The 22,342-nt window shown below is 41.3% G+C and overlaps 1 pseudogene; it reads left to right on the top strand.

Annotated features, from left to right (window-relative positions):
* The first annotated feature begins 15,844 nt into the window (after positions 1-15,844).
* Positions 15,845-15,963, top strand: LOC120581797 (uncharacterized; annotated as a pseudogene).
* Positions 15,964-22,342: the final 6,379 nt, after the last annotated feature.

Below are 22,342 nucleotides of genomic sequence, written 5' to 3'. Positions count from 1 at the left end.
GCGGGGAGGGGGGTACTGAAATTGCGGCTGTCTGCAATTTACTCTGAAATCCGTACCAAAAAAAAAAATGGATTGCTGGGTAAATAGAGGCATGGATAGACGCACAGATATGTGATAAAGCAAGTATGGTGAAATGTTAACTGTAGAATCCAAGGTGGGTATACAGGTGCCCACCGAAAAATTATTATTTCTGTATATTTGAAAATTTTCATGAAAACCTGTTGAGGGAAAGAATGTAGTTACCTCTGGAGAAGCCAGAGAAGAGATGTGGGTGGATGAAAGGAGACCTTATTTTATTCGATATGCTTTTTAACTGTTTCATTAATTTTTGTAAGTATGTACTACTTTTGTAACAATTTTACTTTAAGAACGTAATAAGAAGTGCCATAAGATATGATCCTTCCTTTGTGAAATTTATAATGTGATGGGAAATTTAAGAGACACACACACCTTTCATTATATTGCTGTTTCCAATAAAAATGGCGTTGTTTAACAAGGCACATGAATTGGCGACTCACAATATAAGGCCAAATGTCCTTCACCCCTGGTCTCACAAGCTGGCATGACCCTGGGCCTCAGTTCCACACACTGCAAAACTAGGAGATTGATTCAAGTGTCCTGCGGTCCCCCAACACTGCCGTGAGACGTCCTAAATGTTTGTATGACTGGTGTCAGCAATGTTCGAAGAGGTCATAGGAAGACCACTGAATACAGGAGATTTATAGACTTAAACTTTAAAAATAAATACAATTTTTGGAACCCAAAATCTAGGGAGGACTGTGCCCTGGGATTACTGTGGAAGGGGCTCTTCATTCTGCACCAGCAGAGGAAGTCCTACATCACTCTGGACTGCCATATAAGGGTTTGTCCTGGTGTGACTTTCTAAACAAGGGACAACAAGTAGGACCTGCTGCCTATTTTCTAAATAATGTTTTATTGCAACACAACTGTGCTCATTCGCTTTTCTATCATCTCTTTCTGCTTTAGGGAGACAATGGCAGTACTGAAAACTTTCCACAGACACCCCTGTCTGTAAAGTCTAAAACATTTACACTCTGACTTTTATAGGAAAAGTTTGCCAACTGCTGCTCTAAACATTCACTTCCCTTCTGGTGGAATCAGCATGGAGTTTATATTTTCAGCATATTTTGCCAAATATTCCTGTAGTTGATGGTGCTTTTCTCGGCCCCTCTCGCGAGCATGAAGGGAGGGTAGGTTGTAGGGGTAGCTGGAGAGCCCTGGGCTGACCTCCTCAGTCTCTCTGACTCTTGCACACAGCCCCCCAAATCTCCAAACAGAGCCCTAAAGTTACCTCCAGGCCACTCATCAAGCAGACCTGTCACTGAACACACATTGGATCCAGGCCCTGGTGTTTACTTGAATGTAGCCAAACCACGACACCTTTCCAGGTGAGTACGTTTGCTCAGTACTGACCCACAGTGGCCAGCGGGTCAGCATTCAAAAACAAAATAAACTATCAAGACGAGAGCAGAAGGCAACTGCTTGCCTCTTCCTTAGCCGGAAGTTCGTTTCCACCCGTTATTTCCCTCTGTCTCTCTCCATTTTAAGAGTTTTCTCCAGTTGGCTGCTTTCATGATGACCAGGGCTTTGACAGCCACGGAAACTGTGTGGCTGAGAATTCCACCAGTGAGCTGTGGCCTGGCATGCCAGCAGAGGCTGTGAGTCGAGGGGGCAGGATGAAGGCAGTGTGTAGACACCGAGGGACCCCTGCCTTTGGGGCACCTAACAGCTGTCACCATTCCTGAATTACTCTCCACTGAGACACTGGCCCAAGACTACAGTATGTGCTCAGATAGCAGACATTATGGAAAACCAATGTACCATCTTCCGAATAACTCCCTTTAAAATAAAAATACAGCACAGACATACGTCCTGTGTGCTGCAAGCGGTAACCAAGAAGGTGGTTACTGCTGCGGTTCCTGGAGCCAAGTGTTCATTTTGTTTTTATTTTTTCTGTCCTATTTCCTTTAAAGCTTTTTCAGAGTTGACAGTTCAGTCCTTAAAGTCAGCAGGAAGCCATAAAGATGTTTCTGTATGAAGTTACAACTTGTGATGTAAATGGAGCTTGCGGGAGAATGTCTGTCTTCTTCGGTCCTCAGTCGTCTGAGTGTTTCCACGGTGTTATCAGAATCTTCTATCAAAGGTAATAAACAAAGGAGGTTGTAGACCGGAGGAGACACAAATTCAACTAAGCAAACGGTGATCTTTTGTGGCTGCTTTCTGTTCTTTAACTTTACACTAGTAACATGGAACAGTGGTTTCTTATCAGAGCCTGCAAAGGCAGAATTGTGAAAGAAACTAAATTTAGCTTCAGTTCAACAAAGATTTATTGAGTAGAGTGTAAGGCAGTAGTCACCACAAGACAGAGATGACTGACTAAGTCCTAACTCCTGTCCTCAAGTAGGGTATAGCCGAATATGGGATGAGGGGGAGATACTAGCAGGGTTTGATGAGAACTGTGAGAGGGGTTCAAGGTCAGAGGGGTTAGAAGGAGGGAGGAATCACAATCAAGGCCATACAAGAGTGTGGGGAAGAACAGAAAAAGCCTGGGGGGAGGTACACTTTAAGGGAAAGTTGGTCAGTTAGCTAGTGTCACAGTAATGCTACATTGCACATCCCCAAAACGCATCATGTGTCTGCGGGTTGGCCTGAGGTTGGCTGATCGAGACTGGCTTGGCCGGGCAGCTGTGCTGGGCTTGACTCGCTGCTGCCCGGGGCTCTGTCAGTTCCACATCTGGTCAGTCCGGCATACGACTTCTCATGGTTCCGCTAACATGCATTTCCCAAAGCAAGTCACTTGGCCAAAGCCAAAATCAGGGATGGGGCTAAAGATTTTACCTCTAGTAGGGGAATTGCAAAATCACATGGCAAAGCAGAGAGGGGTGAGGAGCTGGGGCCAGTAGTTCAATCTGCCATGAAAGGGCCTTCCGGGCAAAGGGAGCATGTGCACAATCTGAGTTGCTGGAAAATGTGAGTCACGTTAGGAAAATAACAAGTAGCCCTGTCTGACGACAACTTAAAGGGGGTGCTGAAATAAACATTAGTCCCACGAGATGCTCCACATGCAAAACGAGAGGTTTTATGGTTAAAAAAATGTAAGGAAATGCTATATGTTAGAGTCTCTCTTTGGAGTTTTCCAGCGTACATCAACATAGCAAAGGGTCTGACAAGTCCTGCAGGCAATAAACCAGTTTCACCTTGTTTAAGCCATGTTTCCTAAGGTCACATGACCTCGGATCCTGTTCTCTCAAGTAACAATCACTGAAATTGCACAAAACTCCTTTTGAAAAATGCTGCATCAGACCATAAAATGAACATATGAAGATAGGATTGGAAAGCTGGTTTGGACCAAGCCTTGCGGTCCTTGTGTAACAAGGTAAAGAGCTTGTTCTTACTGTCTCAGGTAGTGGGAATTCTTGAGAGTTTTAAAAGTGACCTAATTAGAAGTGCTTTCTTTCTGCTTGCTCCAATCCTTGCCTCACAAGAATTTTTTATAAATACACATTTTTTAATATCCATAAGGCTTCCTGAAAACTAAAATCAGTAAATAAGTCATGGCCTAAAATTGTTTCTGAACTTTAGTCATTTGTGTATCTTCGTCTTGATTCTGTATACTACCTACAGCACTATTAAATTTTAAAACTTTAACTTAAATGTTTTAAAGGGAATTTTGGTTTAAAACCACTACCTGTTCGTGAATTATTTGATACTCTTCCCTTTAAGACACGGAGCCTGATTGCCCTCCCCTTGAGTGTGGGCTGGACTTGGTAGTGACTCGCTTCTAGAGAATGGAAAGAAGTAGAAGCAACAGTGTGAGACTTCAGAAACTGGATCATAAAAGGCACTGCAACTTCCTCTCGCTCTCTTCGGTCATCTGCTCTGGGGGAGGCCAGCCGCCATGGTGCAAGCATCCCTATGGACTTGTGTGGTGAGAACTGCTGTCGCCTGCCAGGAGTCAGGAACTGAGGCCTCAGCTGTAGTCGTGTACGAGGGTCACCTTGGAGGAAGATCCCCCAGCCCCAGTCACGCCTTTGAATGACTGCAGCTCTCACTCCCATCTCACCTGCGACCTTATGAGACTACACAGGGTCATACAGCTTGGTCACTCCCAGACTTCTGACCCTCAGAATCTGAGGGAGGTGACAAATGTTACCTTGTATTCTAAAGGCCCATACTAGCTGGTATTTTGGCAGCATAAATTCTACCAGTTCCAACTTCCTTGAAAAAGAGAGATTTTTAGAATTTCCTATGATCTTAGTATTTTTGAAGACTTAGTCCAGAAAGTATCATATACAGTTCAGATGGCTTTTTGATGGTTTTCTGAGCCTTTTATGCTCAATGATACATGCTCTAATGAAGCTTTAAAAGCTGCAAAATTAAATGTTGCTTTTGTAGGACCTGTTGACATACACAGTTGCTTTTAAATTTCTTTTGCCCTCTGAGTCAACAACTATATGGTAAATACTTTATAAGGGTCATTAGCATTAGGGAAATCTTTTGGGGTTTGAGTGTTCATAAAAACATTGCATTGCTTCGAGCAATACTAAGTAGTCTCACAAATTACACAAAATCTGACAGAGAGCTTAATAATGAATAAATGAATACAAGAGGTGTTGGATTCTGCCAACCAATACTCTTTTGGAGAAAGTTTCTTTTACATATGAAATGCTCTCAGAACTCTTATGTGTATTGACTTTTTTCTTCAGTGTCTCAAGTTATAGTTAAGATGTCCAAGAAAATCTATTCCAATTGACTTCATGAGGAATATGTGGAGACTCCTAGGAAAACATTTGCATTCCTGATAAAAGAGTTAGATGCAATTGCCCTTCTTTCTTCATCCCTTTTTCTAGTCTTGGATATGGGTGGGATGGCAGGAGCTCTGGCCACCTTTTTGCAACCATGGGAGAAAGCCCAAAGAAATATCAGAGTTACCCACTGTTTTAGCCTAGGTCCTTCCAGAAGAAGATACCTACATGAGATTAAATGTGCAAAGGTTTTATTAGGGAAAATGCCTCCATGAGGGAAAATAAGGAGGAAGCTGAAGAAGAATGGAAGAGCCATCAGGTCATGATCAAGTATGACCCCAAGTGAAAAGAGGGAGAGAAGGCTCTACAGTCTAAAGGAAGTTCACCAAAGCCACTGGGGAGTCTTCAAACCAAAGTCGCCTATCAAGGGGGTCCTGGGCTTCCGAGGAGCGGGTCTGTGTTGGTGTTCCTGCTGCACTGTCATTAGTCAGGAGCTGGCCAAGGTAGGTGTGGCTTTGGCACAAACATTGTGATGGATTTGAAAGTGCGATATCTGGAATCCTTGGTCAATTATGCTCTCTTTAGCTAGAAGTATATGAGGTATATTCCCTTGCCAAGAATTGACTTCCTCTGGAATACATGCAGAGAAAAACAAGCTCCTATTTGTCTACCTATGCCCTTGTCCTATTTTCTATATCATGATGCTGAATGCATTCCGAACAGATATATCCTTCACCCCAGTTAAAGCCCAGCCTTCGGCCACTTCAGAGCTTCTTTCTTTCCTCCTTCCTTTTTCTCACTCCTGTCTCTTCCCTTCCCTCTCATCCCTTCATTTTTCTCATGCAGAGCCACTTAGTTCTGTCTCTTTTACACTTGAACTCACGCCAGCACTCAGCCCACAAGGTCTCACCTTCAACCCCAAGTTGAAGAGGCTTATCAAGTTTTTTTCCAAAGCAAACAGTATTCTAAAAGGAATTCTAGAGCCAGGTGGTAAGATAAAGATTTCAGCTCAGTGTGTGTGTGTGTGTGTGTGTGTGTGTGTGTGTGTGTGCGTGCACACACGTGCGCGTGCATGCACCCACACACACACACACAATGACTATTCTCTAGGATAGGTCTCTTATCTTCCTCCCTAACAGATGAACTGCTCCAGAACTGAGAACATATCTTTTTATGTGTAATTTAATTTTGTTGTAAATTATTTCAAAATACAGAAACATATCAAGAATAATATAATACCCACAATGAAAATCACATGGATTAAACAAATGTTAACACTTTGAGTCTTTAAGACTTGCTTTGAGTCTTATTCTAAGAAACTAATTATTACAGATAATAATAATTACAATAACACTACTACCTATATTCCACTGGATATATGCCAGGCCCTGTTCTAAATACTTCATATATATTCATCCCTTTAAACCTCACAAAAAGTCTGGAAGGTAGATATTAACATTGTCTCTATTTGCAGACAAGGAACCTGGGGCACAGAGATGTGAAGTAACTTGCTAATAAACATAAGAACAAAAATTTGAACCCACCCAGACTAGACTAGATACAGTTGGAGATCACATTTTATTTATTCTATGGTTAGGATATAATAATTCCCCCAACAGATATTTGTTGAAAGAATGAATAAATGTATATCCACTCAGAGTCTCCTTAGTAAACTCCTGTACCTTGGAGCATATTTGAAAAGGTCAGAAGATGCTGCATTAGTCCTGCATCCGTGTAGAAAGAACTACTGTCTGGCTGGTTTATGTTCCTGGGGTGAAGCAGATGTGATTCATACCATGAAAAAAAAAAAAGGCAACATTCTATTTGACAGTTCAAAAGACTTATTCTCCCTGTCCTGATAGAAAATATCTACTTCCAGAACTGAGCGAGAAAACGTAATAAAGTGGAAAAGCCCCTTGAAGAAGAGGTTATAGCGTCTTTGCTCTGAAAGAGAATGGCAGGTCACTTTTAATGGTCACATCACACACATGGTGTCCTTCTGAGAGTGGCGGTAAATTGAGTAAACTCATAATGTTTTCTTCAACTGTAACCTGAGAAAGCGCTAACTGCGCTGAGTTGAAATCACCTCCTGCTAAGGTGGTCCATCTCGTGTGTATGCAAAATACGGAGGCTCTTGGCAATTCCCACTTCGTGTGGAACTGTTCCAGAGAGGGGAGGTGCAGTGTCTAGAAGGCATCGCCGTTTCCTCTTTGTTATTAAAGAAAATCAGCCTTTTTCCAGTCTCGTGACTACTCAGCTTCCACTGTCACTACATAAATAGCTTTGTGACTTTGGCTATATTTTTTGTAAGGAATGAGTTATTTAAGTTCTTTAATTTAATCATCCTCGGATTATATTCCTACATCAATTTAATAAAGGAAATTAAAATGTGTTTTCTTTTCGTTAGTATCCTCAACCACCATCTGCTTAAAAATGGGGCTATAATCAGCCACTGGAAAGTATGAAAAACAGATCATGTTTACAAAGAAGTTTCACTCTTTTTAAAAAGTGTATGAAATCCCCATGAGAAAAAAAAAAAACTGCCAGAATTTTTAGCTGAAAGAGATTTCATTTCATAGCAAGAGCTGGTAATATAAAATAATCCCTCCAAATATAACCCCACGGCTTCCTGGTAATTCTATTATTTTTAGGACAAATAAGGTATATTCTTCTAATTTATTGTTTTCCAGAAATCTCAGAAATCCTTTTTGCGGTCTGTACGGTAGCCCTCAATGGGACTAAATTTGGGCCACCTGCTCCCATTGATTTTCAGTCTTCTCTATCTGGAAAATCGCTCTAGTCATCCTTCCCCAATAAGGATCATTCTGGAACAATAAATACCGTTTTTACATTAGTATGAATGTTTTTTGAATAAGGGATATTAAGATTTTTATACTACTTGGAAGATTGACAATTACTTCTTTATTCATCAAGAGAAACATACATTGATTTTTAAAATGGCTTTATTGAGATACAATTAGCATACCATGCAATTCACTCGCTTAATGTATACAATGCAATTGTTTTAGTATGTTCACAGGGTTGTGCATCCATCACCACAATCTACTTTTAGGACATTTTTGTCGCTCAAAAAAAAGTGTACCCTTTAGCAGTCATTCCCCCTTTCTTATTCCCAAACTCCAGCCCTAGGCTCCCATGAATCACTTTCTGTCTCTGTTGATTGCTTTTTCTGGACATCCCATATAAAAGGACTTGTATAATATGTAGTCTTTTGTGACTAGCTTCTTTTACTTAGCATAAGTCTCAAGGTTCATCCAAGTTGTAGTACATATCAGTACTTTATTCCTTTATATTGCCAAATAATATTTCGTTGTTCAGATATACCACATTTTATTTATCCATTCATCAATCGATAGACATTTGTGTTGTTTCCACTTTTTTAGTTATTATGAATGATGCTGCTATGAGTATTTATGTACAAGTTTTCACGTGGTCATTTTTTTTCAATTCTCTTGGCTCTATACCTAGTAGTAGAATTTCTGGGTCACATGGTGATTCTGTATTTAACATTTTGAGAATGTGCCAAACTGTTTTCCACAGTGGTTGCACCATTTTTCACTTCCACTAGCAATATATGAGGGCTTCTATTTGTCCACATACTCACTAACACTTTTATCATCTCCATTTCTAACTACAGTGGATGTGGAGTGCTATCTCATGGTGGTTTTGCTTTGCATTTTCCGAATGATACTGTTCAGGTTTTCATGAGCTTATAGGCCATTCATAGATCTTCTTTGGAAAAATTTCTACCCAAATACTTTGTTCAAATGCTTTTTAATTGGGTTATTTTTCTATTAATTATTGAGTTGCAAGAGTTCTTTTTATATGCTGGAAGCAAGTCCCTTACCATGTATATACGATCTGCAGATATGTTCTCCTGTAGGTTGTCTTTTCACTTTCATGATAATGTCCTTTCATGCACAAAAGTTCTTAAATTCGCCATGGTCCAATTTACCTAATTTTTTTCTTTTGTTGCTTGTAATTTTGGTGTCATATCTGAGAAATCTTTACCTAAGCCAAGGTCATAAAAATTACCTTTATGTTTTCTTCTAAGAGTTTTATGGTTTTAGCTCTTACATTTAGGTCTCTGACATATTTTGAGTTAATTTTTGTGTATGATGTGCAGTAGGGGGTCCAAATTCATACTTTGGTATGAAGATAAAGCTTTCTTGTGCCATCTATTGAAAAGACTATGCTTTCCCCAATTAAAGTATACTGGCAACTGGCACCATTGTTGAAAATTAATTGATGACAAATGTAAGGGTTTACTTATGGATTCTCAATTCTATTCCATTGATCTACATAACTGTCCTTATGTTAGTACCACACTGTATTGATTACCATAGCTTTGTGGCAAGTTTTTATTTTATTTTATTTTTTTATTAAGTTTATTGGAATAACATTGATTAATACAATTATATAATTTTCAGGTGTAAATTATCATTTCACATCTGTATATTCTATTGTGTGTTTACCACCCAAAGTCCAGTTTCCTTCAGGTACCATATATTTGATCCACTTTACCCACTTCACCCTCCCCCTAAACCCTATATTTGACACCCTTTACCCCATCTACCTCCTCCTCCTTCCCCCACCCAACTAGTAACCACTACTCTATAGTCCTCTGGTAACCATTAGTCTATAGTCCATGTCCATGAGTCTCTGTTTGTCCTGCTCATTTGTTGCTTTTAGGTTTATATCCCACATATAAGTGATACCATGTGATTTTCAACTTTTTCCATCTGGCTTATTTCGCTTAGCATGATTATCTCGAGGTCCATCCATGTTGTCACAAATGGCAGTATTTCATCTCTTCTTATGGCTGAGTAATATTCCATTATATATACGTACCACAGCTTCTTTAGCCAATCTTCTATCGTAGGACACTTCGGTTGCTTCCATGTCCTGGCCAATGTGGATAAGGCTGCTATGAACATCGGTGTGTAAATATCTTTTTGGATATGGATTTACAAGTCTTGGAGGTAAATACCCAGTAGAGGGATTGCTGGGTCATATGGTAGATCAATTCTTAGTTTTTTGAGGAATCTGCATACTGTTTTCCATAGTGGCTGTACCAATTTGCGGTCCCACCAGCCGTGTTCCTTTTTCTCCACATCTTCTCCAACATTTATTATTACTTGTCCTGTTGATAATAGCCATTCTAACAGGTGTGAGATGGTATCTCATTGTGGTTTTGATTTGCATTTCCCTAATAGCCAGTGATGTTGAGCATCGTTTCATCTATTTCTTGGCCATTTGTATGTCCTCTAGGGAGAAGTGTCTGTTCAGGTCCTTTGCCCATTTTTTGACTGGATTGTTTGTTTTTTTGTTGTTATTGAGTTGTATGAGTTCTTTGTATATTTTGGATATTAGGCCCTTATCGGAGGCATTGCTTGCAAATATATCTTCCCATTTGGATGGTTGTCTCTTTACCTTGTTGACAATTTCTTTTGCCGAGCAGAGGCTTTTTAGTTTGATGTAGTCCCATTCATTTATTTTAGCTTTTACTTCCCTTGCTTTTGAGGCCAAATTCAAAAAATCCTCTTTAAGTCCAAGGTCCTTGAGTTTAGTTCCTATGTTTTCTTCTACGCATTTTATTGTTTCAGGTCTTATATTTAGGTCCTTAATCCTTTTTGAGTTAATTTTGGTGTGTGGTGATACCCAACAGTCTAGTTTCATTGTTTTGCAAGTGGCTTTCCAGTTTTCCCAGCACCATTTATTAAAGAGGCTTTCCTTTCTCTACTGTAAGCTTTTGGCTTCTTTGTCGAAAATTATTTGCCCATATAAACACGGGTTTACTTCTGGACTCTCGATTCTGTTCCACTGGTCTGCGTGTCTGTTTTGCTGCCAATACCACTGTGGCAAGTTTTTAAATCTAGTAATGTGAGTCCTCCAACTTTGATCTTTTCCAAGATTATTTTGTCTGTTCTGGGTCCCTTGCACTTTCATGTGAATTTTAGGATCAGCTTATCAACTTCTGCAAAACAAAAAACAAACAAACAAACAAACAAAAAACTGGGATTTTGATAGCGAGTGCACTGAGTCTATAAATCAGTTTGGAGGATATTGCCATCTTAATGATACTGAGTCTTCCAATTTATGATTTAGACCATTCTGACCCATTAATTTAGATCTTCTTTAATTTTTTTCAACAATGTTTTATAGTTTTCAGTATACAAGTTGTATGTTTCTTTTGTTAAATTTATGCCTGAGTATTTTATTCTTTTTGATATTATTGCAAACAGAACTGTTTTCTTAATTTTCATTTTGGAGTGTTCATTTTTAGTGTATAGAAATAACATTGACTTTTGTATAATCATCTCGTATCCTGTAACCTTTCTGAGTTTGCTTATTATTTTTAATAGTTTTTTAGGATTTTCTATATACAGTATCATGTCATCTGCAAATAGAGATAGTTTTAATTCTTCCTTTCTAAGATGGATGTTTTATTATATTAGTAGTATGTATTAGAATAATAATAAACCTATCTTGTATTCCTGGTACAAATCCCACTTACAGTGTATAATCTTCTTTTTATGTTTCTGTATTCAATTGCTAGTATTTTGTTGAGAATTTTTGTGTCTGTATTCATAAGGGATGTTTGTCTTTATTTTTTTTTTTTCTTGTGATGTCTTTATCTGGCTTTGGTATCAGGGTAATACTGGCCTCAGAAAATGAGTTGGAAAGATTTCCCATCTCTTCTTTTTTTTGGAAGAGTCTGTGAAAAATTGGTATTATCTCTTTTTCAAATATTCAGTAGAATTTATTAATGAAGACAACTGGACTTGAGTTTTCCTTTATGTGAGGTTTTAAAATTAATTAATTTGATCTCTTTTCTTGATATATGTCTATTTAGATTTTCTACTTTAATCAGTTTCGTAGTTTGGAATTTGTCTATTCCATCTAAGGTATCTAATTTTGAGCATATAATTTCCATAGTGTTCTCTTGTAGTTCTGTGTAAGATCAGTAGTAACGTCCTTTCTTTCATTCCTAGTTCTAGTAATTTGAGTCTTTCTTTCTTTTTTTCTTGGTCAATTTAGCTGAGTCAATTTTGTTAATCTTTTTAAATAACCAGCTTTTGATTTCATTGATTTTCTCTATTGTTTTTCTGTTCTCTATTTCATAAATTCCCACTCTGATCTTTATTATTTTTTTTCTTCTGTGTCCTTTGGGTTTAGTATGCTCTTCTTCTTCCAGTGTCTAAAGGTAGAATATTATATTATTAGTCTTTTTCTTAATATAGGCATTTGCAGTTATAAAATTTCCTCTAAGCACTGCTTCAGCTGCCTCTCATAAGTTTTGGTATGTTGTGTCCTCATTTTCATTTATCTCAGAGTATTTTCTGATTTTTCTTTCATTTCTCTACCAATTCAAATTTACTGTTAAACCCCTCTGTGAATTTTTCATTTCAGCTTGTACTTTTTACTTCAGGGTTTTTATTTGGTTCTGTCATACTTTGGCTGCTCCTGCTTTTCTTCATCAGAGTTACCTGACTCTTAATTTCTACCAAGGTCTCCATTGTCTTTGACAATACACTTAGACATGGAGTTGTCCACTCTGTTCCAAATAGTCAGTCCCTTCGGCAGATCTGCTGAACTTTTTGTCCTTATGACTTGCCATTCCACTAGGCAGAACTCCTGCATCACTGCATGGTGCTGGGGTCAGGGACCCAGAGTGATAAACACCACCTCTCTCCAAGTACGTACCGGGTGTGGGAGCTGTGGCAGCCCCTGGTCGTCTTAGCTTTGCCCTTGCAGTATAGAACCTCCACCCTACCAGCCAGTGCACTGAGCCGGGGTGGGGGTGACAGGGATCCTAGTATTCTCATCTGGGGTGGAGCTCCTATCCTGTGAGTAAGTGGGGCAGGGTGGGGAAAAGGAGGCCATTCCTCTTTGCTGCACTGTCCAAAAGAGAGTGTCTGTAGCGTAGGACTGGCAGATGTGAGCTTGCCCCTCCAAGAGTGAAACTAGAGCCTCAGAGAGGGAGGTGGGGCAAGAGGAAGCCCCCACCTTCTTGGCCATATGTGCCCAGAGCTGAGGGCACGGTGTAGCATTTCCATAATTCAGAGCTGGGGGTGCAGTGGGTAAGGAATCAGGATGTGGTTCAAATGCCACAGACTCTTGCCATTCTTTCTAAGGTTTAATAGATTTTGGTGAATGACTTTTCTCCATTTACTATATGGCCTTCAAACAATTTCCAGAGACTTTAAATTGTTGTTGTTGTTGTTGTTATCATTTTTACCAGTTAAATTGTTATTTTGCTGGAGAGAGGATCTGCTGAGCTCCTTACTGCACCATTCTGGAAGGCCTGCCTTACAGAGACTTTTTCTTTACCTCTATATTTAATTGCATAGATGAGCCCTTGACCACTTTATTTGGGAGGATTGAGAGCTAAGAATATCATAAGAACTAAGAGGATGGGAAATAATGACTTGTGAGTAATATCTAAAAGCAGCAGTTGCTTAATGCAAACTCTTGGTGACCCTTAAAATTTCAAATGATGTCATATATTTCCACCTCCTCCACTGCAAAGTTATCAAAACAGCATGCTGGTAGCTCACTTTCATTTTATACCGTGAATATGTGACATACAGCATTTTCGAGTTGGAAGGAGACATGAAACAAATGAGGATATAAGTCCCAAGAGAACAGATTTGCTATTCCAATTTTCCAATTTTTGTATGAAATAGGAAATGGTAGTCAGACAACAAATGATGTCTTTAAAATGGTATTCTCAAATCGTGTACTGTTTCTGGATAGCACAAATTATTCATAACACAGCGGGGTCATAGCAAGCTTTATAGTCTCAAAAGAATGCATTTTCTTCCCCAAGAAACAGGGCCCAATAGACAAAGAACTGAATTAAGACATTCCATCGCATCAGCAACAATTTTGAAGTTTCAGTTCGAGGAAGAATACAGTTTTAAATCTAAAGGCGCTCAAATGTAACATTTTAAAATAGAAAGATAATTCTCTGCTTAAACAGTTATTGTGTCAGATCTGTTTTTAAAAAACTAATTATATTTAGGAAATATTGATTTGGGAAAAACACCACCACAGTATTTAATAATCTATGCCATACTTGTTCCTCTGGGATAGTAGTGCCTGAGTTTGATAAGTTGTGAATTAATTATTTAAAACATCGACATAACTCTAATGGTGTGCTTTAATAAATTTCCAGTCACGGAGCTTCCAATATTTTTTTACCTATATAAGATTGTGGTATGTAGATATGACTATTGTTTATTGAATATAATTTTAAAATTTTTGTCTAATTTCCATGGCCATTTACATCTCAGCCACAGGTGAGTGTGCAGCTGTCCCTAATGCCTGGCAGCTATTCTGTAAAACATTTAGAAGTAAAGCATTGTAGAAAATCATAGACTGCTAAAACTATAACCTCCGAGGAAACTGAGACACAGAAAAATTAAATGATTTTTCCCAAGGCCCAGAGTCAATAACTAGCAGAGATAAACTAAAACCAAAGTCTCTCAACTTCTCGTGGATGACCCTTTCCCTGTGTAAGTGAGGAACACTTATATCCTGAAATGATAAGGAGAATGCAAGATAGGCAAAAGGACCTTTAATAACAATAATATCATTTTTGAATTTTTCAGCTTCTAGGGTTTTCACATTCCTTTTCTAAACTTTATTTTAACACAATCCTTTGAAGTAGAAAGTAGTAGTAATTAGCAGTAGTGGTAGTGGAAGTAGTAGTAGTAATTATTGTTGTAAGAATATTGATAGTCTTATTTTGAGTATGAGGAAATTGAGACCTCCTTTACTGGTTTGACCAGCGTCATACAGCCAGGGAGTAGGAGAACCAGGGCCTGAATCCAGGTCTCTCCTTCCAAATTAGTGTTTTAGACAGAGTGGAAGTCACTGGAACTTAACACTGATTACCATGGTGTTGCAAGAGCTGTAAAGATGACTGTCACCCTCACTGCATCCTGTCAGTCGAAACAAGTCACAAGGGTCAATTCAGATTCAAGAGGTGGGCAAGGAGGCTACAGCTCTTGATGGGAGGAGCGATGTGCTCATTCAGGACTGGGAAGGATTGTTGGTGGCCATCTTCAGAGTTATGAAATAGGAGGCTTATGACTTCCATTTGGAAATACCAGACCCACAGATGAGGCGGGTGGAGTGGAAAAGGCTGTGTGAAGTTGTCTGAGAGTTCGAGACAGTTCTGAAGACGTTAGTTCAGTGGTCCAAGTTTAGTGAGGGAGTGATCTGGTTTTAGGTCTTCTGGAAACATTCTTCTCTGGAAATTCAATAGGTGAGGCGTGCCCATATTCTCAATCCCCTCGCCTTTGGGGGAGAATTGAGAATCAGGGCAAGGCTGAGGTGGAAAGTGTTATGGACAGAATTGTGCCACCCCACAAGGTACATATGAAGCCCTAACTGCCAGTACCTCTGAATGTGACTGTATTTGCATATGGAGCCTTTAAAAGGGTGATTAAATTAAAATGAGGCCTTTAGGGTGGGCACTACTCCAGTCTGACTGATATCCTTCTAATAAAGGGCACGAGGACACACATACGCCGGGGGTACCCATGCACAGAGGGATAAAACCATGTGAAGAAGCAGCAAGAGGAGTCTGCAAGCCAAGGAGAAAACAGCTCTGAAGACACCTTCATCTTGAAACTGCGGCCTCCGGAACTGCAACAAAAAAAGCAAAACAAAACAAAACAAAATTATTTTGTTTAAACCACCAGGTGTGTGGTGTTTTGTAATGACAGCCGAGCAAATGAATATAAAGGAGGAAAACCTGAGACCGAGGGGGCCAGGAAAACTAAAACCCCCGGAAGGAATGTGAAGGCCTCAGAAGCCAGGAGGAGCGCTGGGAAGCCTACAGGTCTGAGGCGGCAGAGCAGGGTTTGGAGGTGATGACGTGTCTCCAGGGTTCTGGGAACAGGAAGGTGGAAGTTATACAAGAACCAGAAGCTCCAGACAGAGGTCACACACTGGACACTCAGCCCCAGGTATGTCTGGTTGATTCCACTGTCTTCTTACAGAAATTGTAATTAGTTGCCAACATTTAAAAATCAGGAAGTTTTGTCTATGGTCATGCCACCCTGAACAAGCCCAATCCTGTCTGATTTTGGAAGCTAAGCAGGGTCGGGCCTGGTTAGTACTTGGATGAGAGACCACTCAGGAAGACCAGATGCCGTAGGTGTGTAAAAAATAAAAAAAATAAGGGATTATAAGATGACAAGGTCCTTGCAATCTGTGAGGTCAACCAAGGGTTGCCTTGCCTAAAAATAAATAAAAATCAGGAAATTTTACTCTTTAAAGAAATTGATATTTTCAGCTTCTCTTGAAAAATTGGAAGACCTGGCTGCCCCTGTTCTGCACGTTTCTGGTTGGAGGACAGGCACTTGTTTTTCAGTTGAATTCCTGTTGTCAAAGCACATGTGTTTCTAAAACAGCATTTTGTGAATAACAGGTAGGAAAGGAGACAAGCACTTTCTATCAAACGGCAGCACTTTGAAATTGGGGGATTGAAAGTCTTTATGGTAATTTATGTCTTGTCATTACTGTTAAAAGAGTGTGATTCATCTGCTCAACTCTGTTCGTTGTGATTTACGGTGGAGGAAGTTATATAATTGGCCATATCCAGAAAAGATAGAAGCCTCCAATATCCCAGGTAGGGCTTTTAAAGGGTTTTTGTGATCTTAAACTGAGTTTTTATAGGTGTTTTTATTTCCGGAAGACATTGGAAATAGCTTAAAGTATACGTGTGTGTTCAAGTTGCTTCTCACTTGAAACTCTTAGATACGCATTGGCAGCTTGTAAATTCCTATTTCACAGTAATGAAAAATCTCGTTATAATGTGCACAAAAAATCTCGTTATAATGTGCACATCAAACAAGAGGGGCCGGTTGCTCTAGCTGGGGGAGCTTTGATTGAATTTTTAGGCTTTGGAGAAACTCGCAGCACTCCCAGTTGTTCATGTTCTTTATACATAATACCTGAGACAAAATTAGCAACAGAATTACCGCTGATATCTGGGTTGCTTTTCTTTCTTCCAAGGCACTTTGCATATTTTAAAGAGGATTCTCCCTGTTTCCCAGTTAAATTCGGCAGTCAGAGAAACTGCAGTCTGTCTTTCTTGGATGCAGGGTACTTCATCTCCACTTGGGGCAGCTGGTTCTATAAACTGGATATGATGCCTGGCTTTTCACGCCTGAACCTCATTAGGGCCCGGAGGCACTGCCTCCCAACTGGGACGTGTGAGAGAACTCCCCAGTGTCTTTGGTTCCCGCTTTGCTCCCAAATCCTTCTCTTAATGACCTCCTCTCGCACCCACACCACCTCCATGACCCCCGAACTCCACTCTGCCGCTCTCCAGGTGCTCCCGAGGGAGCGCTCTCCTGCTTCTGGAATTATACCCTTGGTCCAACCTTCCCCTCACTGCCTCCAATTATGCTCTCCAGACTGGCTTTTCCTCTCTGGCCAGTCTAGTCCAAGATTCAGCAAAGACATTCCATTGGTCCACCAGTATTGGTTGTTTATGTGCCACCTTGTGGAAGTCCTGCCTCACTCCTCCCTTCAGCAAGAGTCCGTGGGGGGGGTGGGGATAGGCACCAGGTGTGCCTGCGAAAATAAAAACTAGCATATGCAAGGGGCTCACTGTGCTAGGGCTTTCACGGGCCAGCTCACTGAACCCTGGCCTCTACACTGTGGGGTAATTTGTCCATTTTACAGATGAGGAAACAGACACAGACTTGTGCAAGGTCACACAGTGAGAAATAACAAAGCTGATTGTTGAACCCAGGTAGCTTGACCCTAAAGCCATACACGTATTCACATGAATAGCTTATATGCTTAGCTATATAACCCATACTTTGTTCCAGAAAGGATTTGAAACACATAGACAAAATTATTTAAAAACAACAGGGGAGTAAATCAGGCAACAGCAAAATGTGGACAGGAAACAGCCAGCGGAGCCAGCAGTATCTCTGTGCCCAGAACCAGAGCCTCGGGCACTGTGTCTGCACCACCCATAAAGTCAGGACTTGTCTGTCATTGGCCTCATTCCGAAGCCAGTCTTTTCAGCACCACTGAACTGGTGGCTACTTGAGGGCAGAGTGAGCCCTGGTCATTTCTGTCTCTCGCACATTTTGCATCTAACGTATTGATTACACAGATACAGCTGTGAAGGAGGGTGCATCCTCTCCCATCTCCTTCCCCTCAATCCTGCCAGCTCATGAAACAGGCATCTCTGCCCCGAGGCCTGGAGAAGTTTCCCCTGCGTCTCCCCCTGGATCCACCCTGGGGGAGAGGAGTGGGCGTGGTCCAGCTGATCAAGGAGGTGGCAAGAGGCACATTGTTCTGCGCGATGCAGTCAACCTTAAACACAGCTGTGCGACTGAAACTGATACATTGTCTACCAACTAGAATTGAAAAAAAAAGCATTGTACACTGTAAATATGAGCAACTAATTGTCTATTATATTTCAATAAAGCTGTAAAATTTTTTTTTAAGTAACAACAACAGAAAAAGGTCACTGCTGCGGAGCATTGTCTTCCCCTCCCTGGGCCCTTTCTCTTGGTGTCGCCTGCAAGGCTCTCTTCCTGCGGGGCAGGCCCTGTCCTGGAGGGTGAGGGTGGGAGATTAGGAGTAACAGAGGTGGGGAGGGTGGAGCCTGAAGTCCTCCAGCTGTTCTGAGTGAGCTTAAATGAGTAATATCAATTCAGTGGGAAGCTGTGGGGCAACCGTTTGGGCTTCAGGTCCAGCTTTTTCAGTAAAAGTGGGATGTTTTGATCCTGGACTGACTTATGGATCTGTTTCTCACATGCTTCAGAGGCTGTGATCCCCCCACCTTCATCCCACGCCCCCCCTCACCCCACGGGTTTCCACCCCTGACCTACGGATGTTGCTGTTTCCCCTTAAGAACTGGATCTCTGAAGGCGGGGCGTCTGCTCCCACACGCTCACAGTGTGCACCTGGGGCCTGGAGCACCCGGGGTATGACCCGTGGCTCCACCTGGGGCCCAACCCAGGACCTGCGTGTAAAGCAGGTGTGCTGCATTCGTTTGGGTCTTCTGAGAGGCAGATGCCAAGACAGAAGTTGATGTACAGAGATTCAGTGGAGCACTGCTGGTAGAGGTTAAAGAGGAGGGGGCCAGGGAAGGCATGATACGGGTCTGAAGTCTATGAAGAAAAGAGGGAGCAGGTAGGAAGAGGAGTGGAAAGTCTCAGACTGCAGTGCAGCTTCAAAAAGTTTTGGTAGGTTGATGGGGAGAGCCTTTGACCCAACGTTGCCCACTAGAGGATGCCCATTTCTCTCAAGAAAGAGCCTACGCTGGCTCCCTGGTCATGCTCAGTTGCTGGCCAGGAAGAGCCTGTGGGACATGTGGCCTCGCACAGAAGTGATGGAGTGATGGATCCAGTGGAGAAGCAGCAGAGCCTCCCATTATGCTCCCTGCAGCAGGAGATGTGAGTGGTGCAATTTCATGACCATCACTATGGCTTAATCCAATAATGGTTTGAATTAGGTAGGCATCTGCTGGCATCAGGGCAGGTGTCACTCCTGTACCTTGGATATGCCATCTTGGCCTAGAGATAATTGCAGCCATCACATCTGCAATCAGCAAGAGTGTGGCAGCATCTCTATTAAAACAAAAACCTTCCTGGGAGCCCCACATAAGAGGAGCAGCCTCCTCTTATGTCTCATTAAGCAGAGCTGGGGCATGTGGCCACGCCTGCACAGTGTCTTAGAAAGAAGTTGGGTCAGATACCACTATTATGTGCCTACCACAGAGTCCTGACACTGAGCCTCAGGGGAAGACCCTAATGCTGGCATTTCAGTTCCAGGCAGACTCTGTTGGGCAGTTCAGCCTGGATTCCACTGTGCCTCTAACAGCAGCTTCCCAGAACTCTGGGCAGTCAAGTTTTAGTGTCTCCACTGAGGTGATTGGAATGCTTTCTAAGAGCCCAACCTGGCGAGACATACCATACAAATGATATGGTTAGTTCATTTTCTCCCTCCCAGAAAAGTATTTAATTTTCTTCAGAGGACTGAAACTCATCGCCCACCATACCAGGTGTCCTCTTGTTTACTCTTCCCAGTGACCTTGTATGGGACATAGATGTTACAGGCATTGGGGCTTTCCTCCCTCTGGCTACTCCAGTCCTCTCTGTTGTGTGGCAGCTGTAGGGTTTGAGATGTGAATGTCAGATCTGGGCAGTTCTGGTTAACCTCAGTCAATCAGAGTAATCTCGTCCCCTTAGCAGCGATTGGGTCAGAAATAAATTTATGACCAATCTGGCTCCCTGAGATTCGGGGGGAAAGTTATTGGGGCTTCTGAATCATCCCACCCCACCCCTTGGGCTAAAGAGAAAGCCACAGGCAAAACTAGTTTCTGTCTTCAGCTTGATGTAAATAAGAAAACCAGAATTGCTTCTGGCAAGAAAACCTGATTGCTTCTGGCTCTCATCCTGTGACCCTGAAGGGAACCCCATGAGAATGAAGCCAATGCTGTGGGCAGCAGCATAGAGTCAGAAAGAACCTGTGTCCTTGAAGACATCCATGTGAGGTCTTCAAACCTCACAATTTATAGACTTCCAGGTAGATGAACCCATACATTTCCTTACTATCGAAGCCAGTTCGGTTGGATTTTCTGCTGCACCGAAAGCATCCTAACTGCTCCAGATATCGAACCCATTTTAGAGAGGAGGAAACCGACACCCAGAGGGATTAAATAACTTGCCCAAGGTTGTACAGCTCGTGTGATGGAGCTGGGCTTGGAACCAAGGTCTAACTCTTGGCTCCACACCCTGTAATTAATCTTGGCTTTTCACTGAGATAGCTGATTCATGTATTTCAAAGGTTATACGAACAGCTCAGACATGCTGCACTTACTCAAAAACTTGTCTTTGACTTTTTGTGCTTCCTCAGTGAGTTCAGAGCTGGGCCATTTCCTGCGTTAACAGGGAACTCCAGTACATCAAAAGACTTTTGCAATGATAGTAATGCCAAACTAGGCAGATTTATTATCGGTTTTGAGTGACATTGGTACTTTTCTTTTGTTTTTTTTGTAATAGGCAGTAACAATGACAAATAGAGTATAAAATAAATATATACTGGGTAGTGGCTTCCAGTTTTATAGTTGACAAGTGTCCTGTACCTGTGAGAAGGGTGTGGGCGGAAAGCTGGCACTGAATCCTCAATGAATTTTCATACTGTGGATAAAAGGATTGTGAATGCAGCAGCACAATTAACAAAGTCAAAAACTTTTTTCTAGAGCGACTTAATCTCTTAGCATTGGACAGAATGGGGAGGGCGGCTGGTCTAGTCTCCCACCCATGGCAGGCAGGTATCCCTTCCAGACACCCCTGCTGGGCTTTCCCTAGAAAATACTCCGCGGGTGGGAGAAGTATTTCAGAGTACTCGTCTCCATTCCCCTTGCTAGGAAGTTCCTGATATTGCACTGACTTCATACTATATTTTGTTATAAACAAAGTCACCGTTCTTCAGGCCATAATGGATGGCAGCTCATAAAAGACAAATGGTGACAAGTTATGTTCATCACTGTGTTCTACTGCTAAGATGTTATAATGAGCCACCAGTAATGGATAACCCCCAACAGCGTGACCAAACCCACTTATCCCTGTTTCCCCTAAGTAACTTTGGGGAGAAGTAGAGCACACACCCTGTCTATGAATTTGATGTGGCCCAGAAGAAAGACAAGGGGTAACTTCAAAGCTGACCTTTGAGAGAAGGGGATGGCCTTGTTTTTAATTTATTTTTGTTTCAGAAGCACACATTTATTTACTTTTAAATTAAATATTAATTAATGATGAAACACAGCAGTCTCCTAACACACCCTCCCTATCTTTACATACTGCTCTCAACAGGCAAACACTTTCAAATCTTCTAGCTATTTCTTTTTGTCTTTATACTTATATTTCTAGTAGTATGTTAATATTGTTATTCTTGATTTTTCCATTTCAGATATTATTTTGTTCCTTTCTATTGCAGAAGGTGAGGATGTAGCATAGTTACACCTTACCTTCCCCTCCAGGTTCCAGCCCCACCCCACCCCCCATACAAACAGCCTCTCCTGTCTTCCCAATAGTTACTTCACAATTTGGGGCTGAGTCAACATTTAGTATTTATACTTTTACGATGATGTAAATCTTGTTCACAGCTGAGCCATGCAGTGAAATCCAAAAAGAATAAGAGGCATAACTTGACCTCACTAACAGAATTTGCGTGCAACCTGAGGTGCCAAAGCGCTCCCTCGTGTGTTCCAGACCACATAACTCAGACTGGGGGAAAAGCATCGCTGGGGGTTATTTGTTCTTTTGCTGCACAAGTTGAGGCAGGACCAACTCCTGAGGTAGCAGGTGAGGTTTTCCTTCCTAAGGAGGTTGGAAGTGTAGCGATTTTGTACAGAGATGACTATAATAGAGAGATGAAATGACGGGTGAACCCAAGGCGATAGAACAAAGCCATAAAGTAGCCTCTACCCGTGTGGGGACCTTTCTGAAGTCTTTTTTTCTTTTCCCTTGGACTCTGGAAATGTTCACATTAAGCATCGTATTTAA

The sequence above is a fragment of the Pteropus medius genome, unplaced genomic scaffold, assembly GCF_902729225.1.
Source record: "Pteropus medius unplaced genomic scaffold, Ma_sr-lr_union100, whole genome shotgun sequence".
In the NCBI taxonomy this organism is placed as follows: Eukaryota; Metazoa; Chordata; class Mammalia; order Chiroptera; family Pteropodidae; genus Pteropus; species Pteropus medius.
Note: the sequence above shows the minus strand (reverse complement) of the source record. Positions and strands in the feature narration are given on the sequence as shown.